This window comes from Symphalangus syndactylus, chromosome 11 (assembly GCF_028878055.3).
Source record: "Symphalangus syndactylus isolate Jambi chromosome 11, NHGRI_mSymSyn1-v2.1_pri, whole genome shotgun sequence".
Lineage (NCBI taxonomy): Eukaryota > Metazoa > Chordata > Mammalia > Primates > Hylobatidae > Symphalangus > Symphalangus syndactylus.
The window spans coordinates 46571641-46584571 of NC_072433.2; the positions used below are offsets into that span (position 1 = coordinate 46571641).

General features: G+C 36.9%; 1 protein-coding gene across 2 annotated transcripts in view; it reads right to left on the reverse strand.

The window, feature by feature from the left end:
• Window positions 1-12931, reverse strand: part of ITFG1 (integrin alpha FG-GAP repeat containing 1) — a 305320-nt gene that overhangs the window by 130295 nt on the left and 162094 nt on the right. The gene's annotated exons all lie outside the window — the stretch shown is intronic.

A 12931-nucleotide genomic window follows, 5' to 3' on the forward strand; every position in this document is an offset into this window, starting at 1 on the left:
AGTTTAATTTATTCTGTTTTGCAGTTATAATATACAGTGTAGCCACCATCTAAACAGTGATAGATGTTTTAATACATCTATAAACACAATAAATACAATCCAAACAGCTATTTCATTACATTCTTTAGCTACCTGTCAGATTAATGCATAATGGGGCAAGTCAACTATGCTCACCTTCCCCACAACCACCCCCATTAAAATTGTTTTCTGTGCTCCTTAGAGAGTCAAGAGAAGAATGAATGTGCTATTTTTGAAATGTACCTTTAAAAAAATTCATGTGCTTGGCATAATTCATGGAAAAATAACTGTTTCTGAATCTTCAAAAAACAAAATGTCCTCAAATAAGTATTCTTAAGTTTGTAGATGAAAACCCAAAGCTTGTATAATTTTCTTGAATCACACATATATTTAATTAGAATTTATGGTGTAATATTTATTCTGAAGGAATGAAAACATTTAAAAATATTGAAGCTATCACATTATAGAAACTTACATAGAACATCAAAATTAATCTACACATGTCAAGTATTATTGTTATTATTGTGGTGTTATATATATTAGTTTTCTTCTACCGTTCCTGGCTCAAAACTCCCATAGCCCTTGTTACAGTCTTCTGTTATAATGTTGGGTGTGTTAGGCCTCAGAGGCAGGCCTCTGACCTTCTCCTGCTCTCCCTTCACGCTAATGTTCCTTTCTGATTCTGGGTCTTAAGACACTCCCATGAGAAAGTCCCACCCTATACCCTGGGGGAAGAATGCTGATGCAATGAAGCTTCCATAAAAACCCAAAAGGAAAGGGTTCAGTAAGCATCGGAGCTGAACAAGTGGAGATTGCTGGAGGGGGTTGTGCTCAGGGAGGGCATAGAAGCTCTGAGCCCCTGCCCTGTACCTCACCCTATGCCCTCTCTTCATCTGTATCTTTTATAATAAACCTGTCAATACAAGTAAGTGTTTCTCTGAGTTCTTTGAGCCACTCCAGCAAATTAACTCATACCAAAGGAGGGGGTCATGGGAACCCTAACCTGACGCTGGTTGGACAGAAATTTCAGAGGCCTGAGCTTGCAACTAGTGTGTGTGTGGCAGTGGTCTTGGGGATTGAGCCCTTAACCTGTTGGGTCTGACACTATCTCCGGGAGTGTTGGAACTGAATTAGAGGACACCCAGCTGGTGTCTGCTGCTTTGTGTGTGGGGACAAAAACCCCGCACATATGGTCACCCAAGTCTTCTGTGTTAGTAACTATTGTGGCGTGAGAGTAGAGGAAAAACATAGGCAGAGAGAGTTTTTCCTACACAATTATATTACATAAGAGCTGTAGAAAGCAGTAGTAGTCAATTCATACAACTTTGTAAACACGCGTTATAATAATATTGCTTATAATTCTTTCATGTACCCTCTGCCTCTGATCATCTGTGCCTTGGCAAGTGTTGCTCTCCCTGAAGCTCACCCCCACACTTACCCACTGCTAAATTATTTGTAATTCCTTTGACACTCAGTGTAAGTACCACCTTCTCCCAAAAGCCTTTCCTGACACTCCTCCACGTGGCAGACTACAGAGGGAAGGGGCTCAGTATAGGGAGATGGAAGTAACATCATTGCTTGGGGCAAGTTGGGTTCCCTGGGAAGGAGATCTGAGATGGAAACAGGACAGCAGTAAATTTATTACGTTGAACTCTACATAGGTAGAGGGAGAATTTGGACTGTGATGCAGTCTTAACAAAGGCTTCAATCTACCCCACAGGAAGCTCTGAAGTTGGGAGGGCCATTCCAAATTGTCCTCCATTATGGGTGCAGAGGCTGGGACTTTAACTGCCCCGTCAATTATATGATATGATAAAGGATGCATACCACTGGAAAAAGTGGCCTTCTTTGTTAAAGATAATTGCCAGAGGCTGGACGCGGTGGCTCACACCTGTAATCCCAACACTTTGGGAGGCCGAGGTGGGTGGGTCACCTGAGGTCAGGAGTTCTAGACCAGCCTGGCCAACATGGTGAAACCCCATCTCTACTAAAAATACAAAAATTAGCTGGGTGTGGTGGCGGGTGCCTGTAATCCCAGCTACTTGGGAGGCTGAGGCAGGAGAATCACTTGAACCCGGGAGGTGGAGGTTGTGGTGAGTCAAGATCATACCATTGCACTCCAGCCTGGGCGACAAGAGTGAAACCCTGCCTCAAAAAAAAAAAAAAAAAAAAAAGGTAATTGCTAGAGAGTGTTAATATCAAATGGCTGTCAGATGGCAGCCTTCTCAGCAGCTCGGGAAATAGGTCCTTAAGTCCTAAAGAGAGATCTGGGTAGCACCACACTGCTTATATACTATGTGCTAGGTACTGAGTTTTGATACATTATACAATTTAATTCCTCCAGTCTTATGAGGTATGGATTACTATCCCTATTGTATTCATGAGATAGGCAAGGCTGAGAGAGGTTAAAAAACTCACTGAACATCTCACATTTAATATGTGGTAAACTTACAAAATCTATATTCTTTCTCTTAATCACAACTTCCTCTCAGGTAGTTCACATTCAAGGAATGTTAAGATAATAAATTTGTTCAAAAGTTTGGCTTTTTGAGGCAAGCAAGACCTACATCAATTGCTAGCTCCATTTGTAAGATAAAGCTGAAGATGAGATGTATCAGAGCTAATGCAAGGACACTTGGTTAAGAAATGATGCTGCAACTAGACCCGAAGACCATTCTAACTCTGTACACCATACAGAGGAATGCTGTCCAAAATAACGTTCTGTGTTAACAGAAATGTTCTCTATTTAAATATATACATATAATTTTTTTCTTAAATTAGAGGTGGGGATCTCGCTCTATTGCCCGGACTGGTCTTGAACTCTTGGCTTTAAGTGATTCTCACGCCCTGGCCTCCCAAAGGGGGATTACAAGCATGAGCCACCAAGCCCAGCTGCTCCAAGCCCAACTGCTCTATTTTTTTTTCTTTCTTTCTGAGGCAGGGGCTTGCTCTGTCACTCTGTCAGGCAGGAGTGCAGTGGCACAAACACAGCTCACTGCAGCCTTGACCTCCTGGGCTCAAGTGATCCTCCTGCCTTAACCTCCTGAGTAGCTGGGACCACAGGCACCTGCCACTATGTCTGGCTATTATAAAAATTTTTTTGTAGAGACAGGGCCTCACTATGTTATCCAGGCTGGTCTTGAACTCCTGGGCTCAAGCGATTCTCTCACCTCGGCCTCCCAAAGTGCTGTGACTACAGGTGTGTGCCACCATACCAGGGTTGTCTCAGTTTTTGATTCTGGCCATCCTAGTGAGTGTGAAGTGGGATCTCATTGTGGTTTTGTTTTGAATTTCACGAATGACTAATGATGTTAAGCAAATTTTTATGTCCCTTTTTGTCCTATGCATATCTTCTTTGGAAAAATGTCTATTCACAATTTAAGGTGAAAAGTGAGCATTAACCTCTTCTGTTAGAAAGCATGGCAAGAATAAATGTCTCAATTTACTTAATTACCTTCTGCCTTATACAGTGTTATCCACACATAAGAACTTCAACTGCTGATGTTACTTTCTCCAGGAAGTCTTCCTGCTGTACATTTTTATTTTTATTTTTTTGAGAAATTCTATTAACCAACCCTTGGTGTTCACCTATTCCACAATAACCTCTATCTGAAGTAACAACTATTCTACTCTCTACTTCTGAGATAAACTATTTAGCTTCCACATGAATGAGAATGTGGTTATTCACCTTTCTATACTTGGATTATTTCACTTAATATAAAGTCCTCCAAGCTCATCATGCTGTTATGAATGACATTTCCACTTTTAATGGCTAAATATTTTCCATTCTGTTTATATACCACATTGCAAAAATCAATTCATCTCTTGATGAATAGTTAGGTTCATTTAATATCTTGGTTATTGTGAACAGAGCTGCAATAAACATAGGTGGACAGGTATCCTTTTGATTTCCTTTCCTTGGGATACTCAGTAGCAGGACTGCTGGAATGTATGGCAGGTATGATAGTTCTATTTTTTATATGTTTTGAGCAACCTCCACATTGTTTTCCGTAATGGCTGTACTAATTTACTTTCCCACCATCAATGTATAAGAGTTTCCCATTCTCTGCATCCTCAACAGCATTTACTTTTGGTTTTCTTTGTTTTCTTTTTTTTTGAGACAAAGTCTCGCTCTGTCGCCTTAGACTAAAGGCCAACGTAGGAAGATCACTTGAGCTCAGGAGTTTGAGACCAGCCTGGTTAACATGGTGAAACCCCGTCTCTACCAGAAACACAAAAACTAGCCAGCATAGTGGTGCACACCTGTAGTCCCAGCCACTTGGGGCTGAGGCATGAGAATCGCTTGAACCCAAGAAGTGGAGGTTGCAGCGAGTCGAGATTGCACCACTGCACTCCAGCCTGGGTAACAGAGCGAGACTCTTAAAAAAGGTGAAGTAAAATGGGTATCCTTGTCTCGTTCCAAATCTTACAGGAAAAGCTTTCAACTTTTCCTAGTGTAGTGTAATGTTGGCTGTGGGTTTGTCATATATATCCTTTATTATGTTGAGGTATATTCCTTCTGTACCTAAATTATTGAGAGTTTTTACGATGAAGGATGCTGAATTTTATCATATCCTATTTCGGTATTTATTGAGATGACCAAATAGTTTTTGTCTTTCATTTTGTTAATATGGTGTATCACATTTATTGAATTGTATAGTTTAACCATCCTTATATTCCTGGGATAAATTCACTTTGAACATGGTAAATGATCTTTCTAATGTCCTGCTGAATTCAGTTTGTGAGTATTTAGCTCAGGACTTCTGCATCTCAACTAACCTGACATATTAAACTGTACTATTCTTTTTCTGTTGCATCCTTGTCTTGTTTTGTTATCAGGGTAATGGTGACCTTGTATAATGAGTATGCAAGAATTTCCACCTCTTAAATTTTCTGAAATATCTTAAGAATTGATATTAGTTCTTCATTTAATGTTTTATAGAATTCAGTACTGAAGCTACTGGGTCCTGGGCTTTTCTTTAATGGGAGACATTTTATTCAGAATTAAATCTCATTACTTCTAATCGGTATGTTCAGGTATTCTGTTTCTTCTTGGTTCAATCTTGGTGGATTGTATGTGTACAGGAATTCGTCCATTTACACTAGATTTTCTAATTTGTTGGCATATAGTTGTTTGTAATAGTCTCTAATGGTCCTTGTATTTCTGTGATATCAATTTTAATGTCTCCCTTTCCTTTTTATTTATTTGGGCCTTTCCTCTTTTTTTAATCTAGATGAGTCTAGCTATTGGTAAATTTATGTTAATCTTTTCAAAAACCAACCTTTTGCTTCATTCATCCTGTTGTTTTGTAGTCTCAATTTATAAAATTTCTGCTCTGATCTTTATTGTTTCACTCCTCCAACTAATTTGGGGTATGGTTTCTTCATGATTTTCCATTTTTGACATGCATTGTTAGGTGGTTTGTTTAAAATCTTTCTAGTTTTTTGATGTTGGTGTTTATATCAGCTTTTGCTGTATCCCACAGGTTTCGGTATGCTGTTTTCCTATCTTCATTTGCTTCAAAACCCATTTAAGATACATTCTTAATCTCTTCATTGACCCATTGGTCATTCAGGAGCATACTGTTTAATTTCCATATATTTGTACAATTTCAAAAGTTTCTTTGGTTACAGATTTCTAGTTTTATTGCATTGTGGTCAGAAAAGATATTTAATATAATTTTAATTTTAAAGAATTTGTTGAGACTTGTTTTGCGGCCTGCCATGTGGTCTTACCCTGGAGAGTGCTGATGGAAAGAATGTGCCTTCTCTAGCTGTTGGATAAAATGTTCCGTAAATGTCTGTTAGGTCCATGTGGTCTAAAGGACAATCTGAAAGCAATGTTTTTGTTGGTTTTATGTCCAGATGATCTATCTAATGCTGAGAGTGGTTACTGACGTCTCCATCTATTATTGTATTGAAGTCTACCTTTCCCTTTAGATCTAAGAATATTTGCTTTATATATCAGAGTGCTCTGGTATTGAGTGTATTTACATTTAGAATTATTATATCCTGTTGCTGGATCAGTTCCTCAATCATTATATAATAATTACTTTGTCTCTTTTTAGAGTTTTTAAAAAGTCTGTTTTTTATAAATAAATGTAGCGATACCAGCTCAATTGGCTTCTGTTTGTGTGGAACATCTTTTACCATCTCTTCACTTGCAGTCTATATGTATATTTATAGGTAAAGTGAGTATCTTGTAGGTAGGTATAGATGGGCCATATTTGTTTTTAAATCCATTCAGTCAGTCTGTATCTTTTAAGTGGGAAATTTAATGCAGGTACATTCAAGGTTACTATTGATAGGTGAAGACTTACTCCTGTCACTTTGCTGAATGTTTTCTGTTTTTTCTGTATATACTTTGTTTCTTTATTCCAATCTTGTTTATTAATGTGGTTTCGCAGTTTTTGCAGCAACAAGGTTTAATTCTTGCCTCTGTTTTCTTTTAATATCTGTTCTATTATCTTTCTCATGTTTTCATGATGGTGAATACTGTCTTTTGGCTGCTAGATCTAGGACTACCTTGACTATTACTTGTAAGGCTGATCTAGTAGTAACAAATTCCCTCGGATTTTTTTCTGGGAAAGACATTATTTCTTTCTCTCTCTCTGTTGAACTATAGCTTTGGTGGTTATAGTATTCTTTGGTTTTTACAGTTACAGTATTCTCAGTCGTATCATGTAAAACAATTATTTTTTCTTCAGCACTTTGAATACATCATCCCAAGAAACTGTTATTCTAATTGGGATTCCTTTGTATGTGACTTGACAATTTTCTCTTGCTGTTCTTTTTTTCTTTTTCTCCTCATTCTCTTGCTGTTTTTAAATTTTTTTCTGTCTCTGACATTTGACCACTTAATTACAATATGCCTTGGGGAGGACCATTTGAGGTTGATTCTCTTTGGAGACCTTTGAGATTCCTGAATTGAAACGTCCATCTCTGTCCACCGACATGGAAAGTGTTCATCTATTTCATTAACCAGATTTTCTATGTAATTTTCCTTCTCTTCACCTTCTGGAATTCCCTTAAGATTACTATTTGTGTGCCTATTGATGTAACTTAAGTTTTGTAGGCTTTCTCTCACTCTTTTGCGTTCTTATTTCTTTTTATCTCTGGGTAATTTGAAATGATATATCTACATATTTAGAGATTCTTAAGTTTGATGAAGTCTGCTACTGCAGCTCTCTATTTTATTTTTTATTTCATTCACTGAGTAATTAAGCTGCAGGATTTCTGTGTGGTTTTTATTTATTTTTTTTATGATTTATACCCCTTTGTGAATGTCTTATCTAAGTCTTGTATTGCTTTTGAGACTGTTGAATTGTCTACATGTATTTTCTTTTGTCACATTGAGTTTCCGTAATATCATTATTTTGAATTCCTTTTCTGGTAACTGTTGATTTCTTTTACATTGGGATACATTATTAGAGATATGATATGGCATTCATGATGCCATTTTTCCTTGCTTTTTTTTTTTTTTCTGAGACGGAGTTTCGCTCTTTCATCTAGGCTGGAGTACAGTGGCACGATCTCAGCTCACTGCAGCCTCCACCTTCTGGTTTCAAGAGATTCTCCTGCCTCAGCCTCCCAAGTTGCTGGGATTACAGGTACCCGCCATCACACCCAGCTAAGTTTTGTATTTTTAGTAGAGATGGGGTTTCACCATGTTGACCAGGCTGATCTAGAACTCCTGACCTCATGATCCGCCCGCCTCGGCTTTCCAAAGTGCTGGGATTACAGGCGTGAGCCACCATGCCCAGCCTTTCCTTGCTTTTTAATGTGTTTTTCTGTGTCCCTATATTGATGTCTCTGTATTTGATGAAATAATCAGTGATTCCAAATTTCCTAGTGTGCCTATTCTAGAAAAAGACTTTAGAGTTCCATTTTGTTGTGCCAGTTGGGAATAGTGTGGTGATTTTGCTTATGGATGAGTGTGGTAGTATAGCTCTGTGCAGACTTTTCTCCCTTTTATTTACTCATGAATACTCAAGGCTACAAATGAAGTTTTTACATGGGTATGTTGCATAGTGGTAAAGTCTGGGACATTAGTGTAATGATCACTTGAATAGTGTACATTGAACCCACTAAGTAACTTCTTATCCCTCAACCCCCCTCACCCTCCTTCCCTTCCAAGTCTTCAGTGACTATTATTTTACAATCTATGTCCATTCTGCACATTAGAAACTTGACTTTGTTTCTGAATTGTTTAAATTAAGATAATGGCCTCCAATTCCATCCTTGTTGGTGCAAAACACACGATTTCATTCTTTTTTATGGTTGAGTAGTATTCCATGCTCTCTCTCTCTCTCTATATATATGATATATATCATATATACAAATACACATATAGATACATGTGTATATATGTATATACATATATGTATATTTGTATATATGTATATACATATATATGATATATATCATATACAAGCATGATATATAAATATATATCATATATAAATATGACATATAAATATGATATATATATATATTTTCTGTATGCAGTCATCTGTTTATGAACTTAGGTTGATTACATATCTTTGCTAGTATGAATACTGCTGCAATAAATATACAAGTGCTGGTATCATTTTGGTATAATGATTTATTTTCTATTGAGTAGATATCCAGTAGTGGTATTGCTGCATCGAACGGTAGTTCTATTTTTAGTTCTTTGTGAAGTCTCCAAACTGATTTCCATACAGGTGTACTAATAAACATTCATACCAACAGCATATAAGAGTTCCCTTAATTCTGTATCCTTGCCAAAATCTATTATTATAGAGTTTTTGGTAATAGCCATTCTGACTGGTGTAGGATGATGTCTCGTTGTGGTTTAGATTTGCGTATCTCTGAGGGTTAGTAATGTACATTTTTTTACATGCTTCTTGGCCATCTATATGTCTTCTTTTGAAAAATGTCTATTGAGTCCTTTGCCCACTTTTAAATGGGGTTACTTGTATTTGTTTTTTTTTGGTTGTTGTTGGATTGAGTTATTTATAAATTCTGAATATAAGTCCTTAATCATTAATCAGATCTGTAGTTTAAAAATATTTTCTGCCATTTTGCCAGCTGGTCTGTTCACCCTGTTGATTATTTCTTTTGCTGTGCAGAAGCTTTTTAGTTCAATTAAGTCCATATGTCTATTTTTGTCATTGTTGATTATGCTTTTGAGGCCTTAGTCATGAATTAGCTGCCTGGTGTCCAGAAGAGTTTTCTCTCCAGGATTTCTTCCAGTATTTTTATTATTTCAGATCTTACATTTCAGTTCTTGATCCATGTTGAGGTAATTTTTATATATGGTGAGATATAGGGGTCTAGTTTTCATTATTCTGTATATGGCTGTCCCATTTTCCCAGCAGCATTTACTGAAAAGATTGTCCTTAGTGATTGCTTTTGTCTTGACAAAGATCAGTTAACTGTAGACTTTTGGCTTTATTTCTGGTTTCCATATTCTGTTTCATTGATCTATGTGTCTATTTTACTTAATACCAGTACTATGTTTTGGTTACTATAGCCTTGTATTATAATTTGAGGTCAGATAATATGATGACTCCAGGTTCGTTTTTGCTCAGGAGTGCTTTGGTCATTTGGGCTCTTCTTTTGTTCTACATAAACTTTAGGATGTTTTTTCTAATTCTGTGAAAACTGACATTGGTATTTTCATAGGAATTGCACTGAATCTGTATATTGCTTTGGGCATTATGGTCATTTTAATGACATTGATTCTCCTGCTCCAGGACTATGGGATGTTTTTCCATCTTTTTGGGCCATCTACAATTTCTTTCACCAAAGTTTTGTAGTTTTCCTTGTAGAGATCTTTCAACTTATTAGTGAAATATATTCCTAAGTATTTTATTTTGTCTTTTGTAGTCAGTGTAAATGAAACTGCCTTCTTGATTTGTTTTTCAGCTTGATTTGTATTGGTGTATAGAAATGCGACAGAGTTTTGTATGTTGATTTTGCATCTTGCAACTATATTAGATTTGTTTACCAAATCTAAGAGTTTTCTGGAGAGGTCTTGAGGATTTTTCTAGGTATTAGACCATATCTTTAGTGAATACAGATAATCTGACTTTCTCTTCTCCAATTTGCAAGGTTTTCATATCTTTCTATTGTCTGATTTCTCTGGTTAGGACTTCCAGTATTATGTAGAATAGGAGTGGTGAAAGTGGGTATACGTGTCTTGTTCCAGTTCTTAGGGGAAGAGCTTTCAATGTTTCTACATTCAGTATGATGTTGATTGTGGGTTTGTTGTATACGGATTTTATTATTTTGTAGTATGCTCACTATGTCTAGGTTTTGATGATTTTTATCATGAAGAGATGAATTTTATCAAATGCTTTTTCTGCATTTACTGAGATGATCATATGGTTTTTAATACTGTTTATGTGGTGAATCACATTTATTAATTTGCATATGTTGAACCATCTTTGCATCTCTGGAATAAATCTTGCTGTGCTGTTGGATTTGATTTGCTAGTATTATGTTGAGGATTTCTGCATGTATGTTCACCAGATTTTCTCTTTTTGTTGAGTACTTGTCTAACTTTGGTATCAGGGTGATAACAGTTTTATACAATGAGTTAGGGAAGATTCCCTTCTCCTTGATTTTTTGGAATAGTTTCAGTAGAATTGGTACCAGTACTTCTTTGTTCATTTGGGAGAATTTGATTGTCAATCCACATGGTCATGCAGCTCTTTTGTTGTTGTTTTGGGGAGATGTTTTTATACTGATTTAATCTCACCACTCATTATTAATCTGTTCAACATTTATATTTCTTCGTATCTTGAGAGGTTATGTTTCCAGGAATTTATCCATTTCCCCTAGGTTTTCTAGTTTGTGAGCATAGAGTTGTTCATAATATTCTCTGATGATCTTTCATATTTATGTTCAATCAGTTGTAATGTCTTCTTTTTCATTTCTGATTGTATTTATCTGAATCTTCTGTTTCTTGGTTATTAGAGGGAGTGGTTTATCAATTTTGTTCACTTTTTTTTAAAATTTATTTATTTATTTATTATTATTATACTTTAGGTTTTAGGGTACATGTGCACAATGTGCAGGTTTGTTACATATGTATCCATGTGCCATGTTGTTTTGCGGCACCCACCCATTAACTCGTCATTTAGCATTAGGTATATCTCCTAATGTTGTCCCTCCCCCCTCCCCCCACCCCACAACAGTCCCCGGAGTGTGATGTTCCCCTTCCTGTGCCCATGAGTTCTCATTGTTCAATTCCCACCTGTCAGTGAGAACATGTGGTGTTTGATTTTTTGTCCTTGTGACAGTTTACTGAGAATGATGTTTTCCAGTTTCATCCATGTCCCTGCAAAGGACATGAACTCATCATTTTTTATGGCTGCATAGTATTCCATGCTGTATATGTGCCACATTTTCTTAATCCAGTCTATCGTTGTTGGACATTTGGGTTGGTTCCAAGTCTTTGCTATTGTTTTTAAAACAACCAACTTTTTGTTGTGTTGATTCTTTGTATTTCTTTGGTCTCAATTTTATTTAGTTCTGCTTTAATTTTTATTATTTCTTTTCTTCTGCCAGCTTTGGGTTTGGTTTGTTCATGTGTTTCTAGTTCCTTCAGGTGTGATGTTAGTTTGTTAATTATCTTTGTTTTTGGAGGCAGGGTCTCCCTCTGTTGCCCAGGCTGAAGTGCAAGTGGCACAATCATGACTTATTGCAGCCTAGACCTTCTGAGCTCAAGCAATCTTCCCACCTTTGCCTCCCAGGTAGCTGAGTCTACAGGCATGCATCACCATGTCCTGGCTAAGTTTTTTTGTTTTTTATTTTATTTTATTTTTAAATTGTTTGTAGACGTAGGTCTCACTATGTTGGCCAGGCTGGTCCTGAACTCCTGGGCTCAAGGGATCCTCCTGCTTCAGCTGCCCAAAGGCGCTCAGACTACAGAGATGAACCACCAAGTACAGCCTCCTTTTTTTTTTAATGTAGGCATTTAACACTATAAACTTCCCTCTTAGCACTGCTTTTGCTATATCCCAGAGGTTTTTAATATACTGTTTCCATTTTCATTCTGTTCAAAAAAATTTTAATTTCCTTTTTAATTTCACTGTTGATCCAAAGACTGTTCAGGAGTGTGTTGTCAATTCTATTTACATAGTTTCTTGTTTTGTTTTTTGAGATGGGAGTCTGGCTCTGTCGCCCAGGCTGGAGTGCAGTGGCACAATCTCGGCTCACTGAAACTTCCGCCTCCCGGATTCAAGTGATTCTCCTGCCTCAGCCTCCTGAATAGCTGGGATTACAGGTACACGTCATCATGACCAGTTAATTTTTGTATTTTTAGTAGAGATGGGGTTTTGCCATGTTGGTCAGGCTGGTCTCAAACTCCTGACCTCAGGTGATCTGCTGGCCTCGGTCTCCCAAAGTGCTGGGATTAAGGCGTGACCCACTGCGCCTGGCTATTTATATAGTTTTGAGAATTTCCGTTGGTATTGATTTCTAGTTTTATTCTGCTGTGATCTGAAAAGATACTTGACATGAGTTTGATTTTTAAAAAATTTTTGAGACTTGCTCTGTGGTAACATACGGTCTATTTTGGAGAATGTTCTATGTTCTGATGAGAAGAATTATACGGTTAGAATGTTCTATATGTGTCTATTAAATCCATTTGGTCTAGAGTCCAATTTAAGTCTAGCGTTTGTGGTTTTTCTGTCTCAATGTTCTGTCAGTTGCTGTGCGTGGCATGTTGAAGTTCCCCACTATTACTGTATTATTGTCTATCTTTGTCTTTAGGTGTAGTAATATTTGTTTTATGAATCTGGGTGCTCTGGTGCTGGGTGTATATATATTAGGATTGTTATATTCTCTTGTTGACTTGATTCCTTTTTCACTATAAAATGACATTCTTTGTTTTCTTTTTTACTGTTTTTGATTTAAAGTA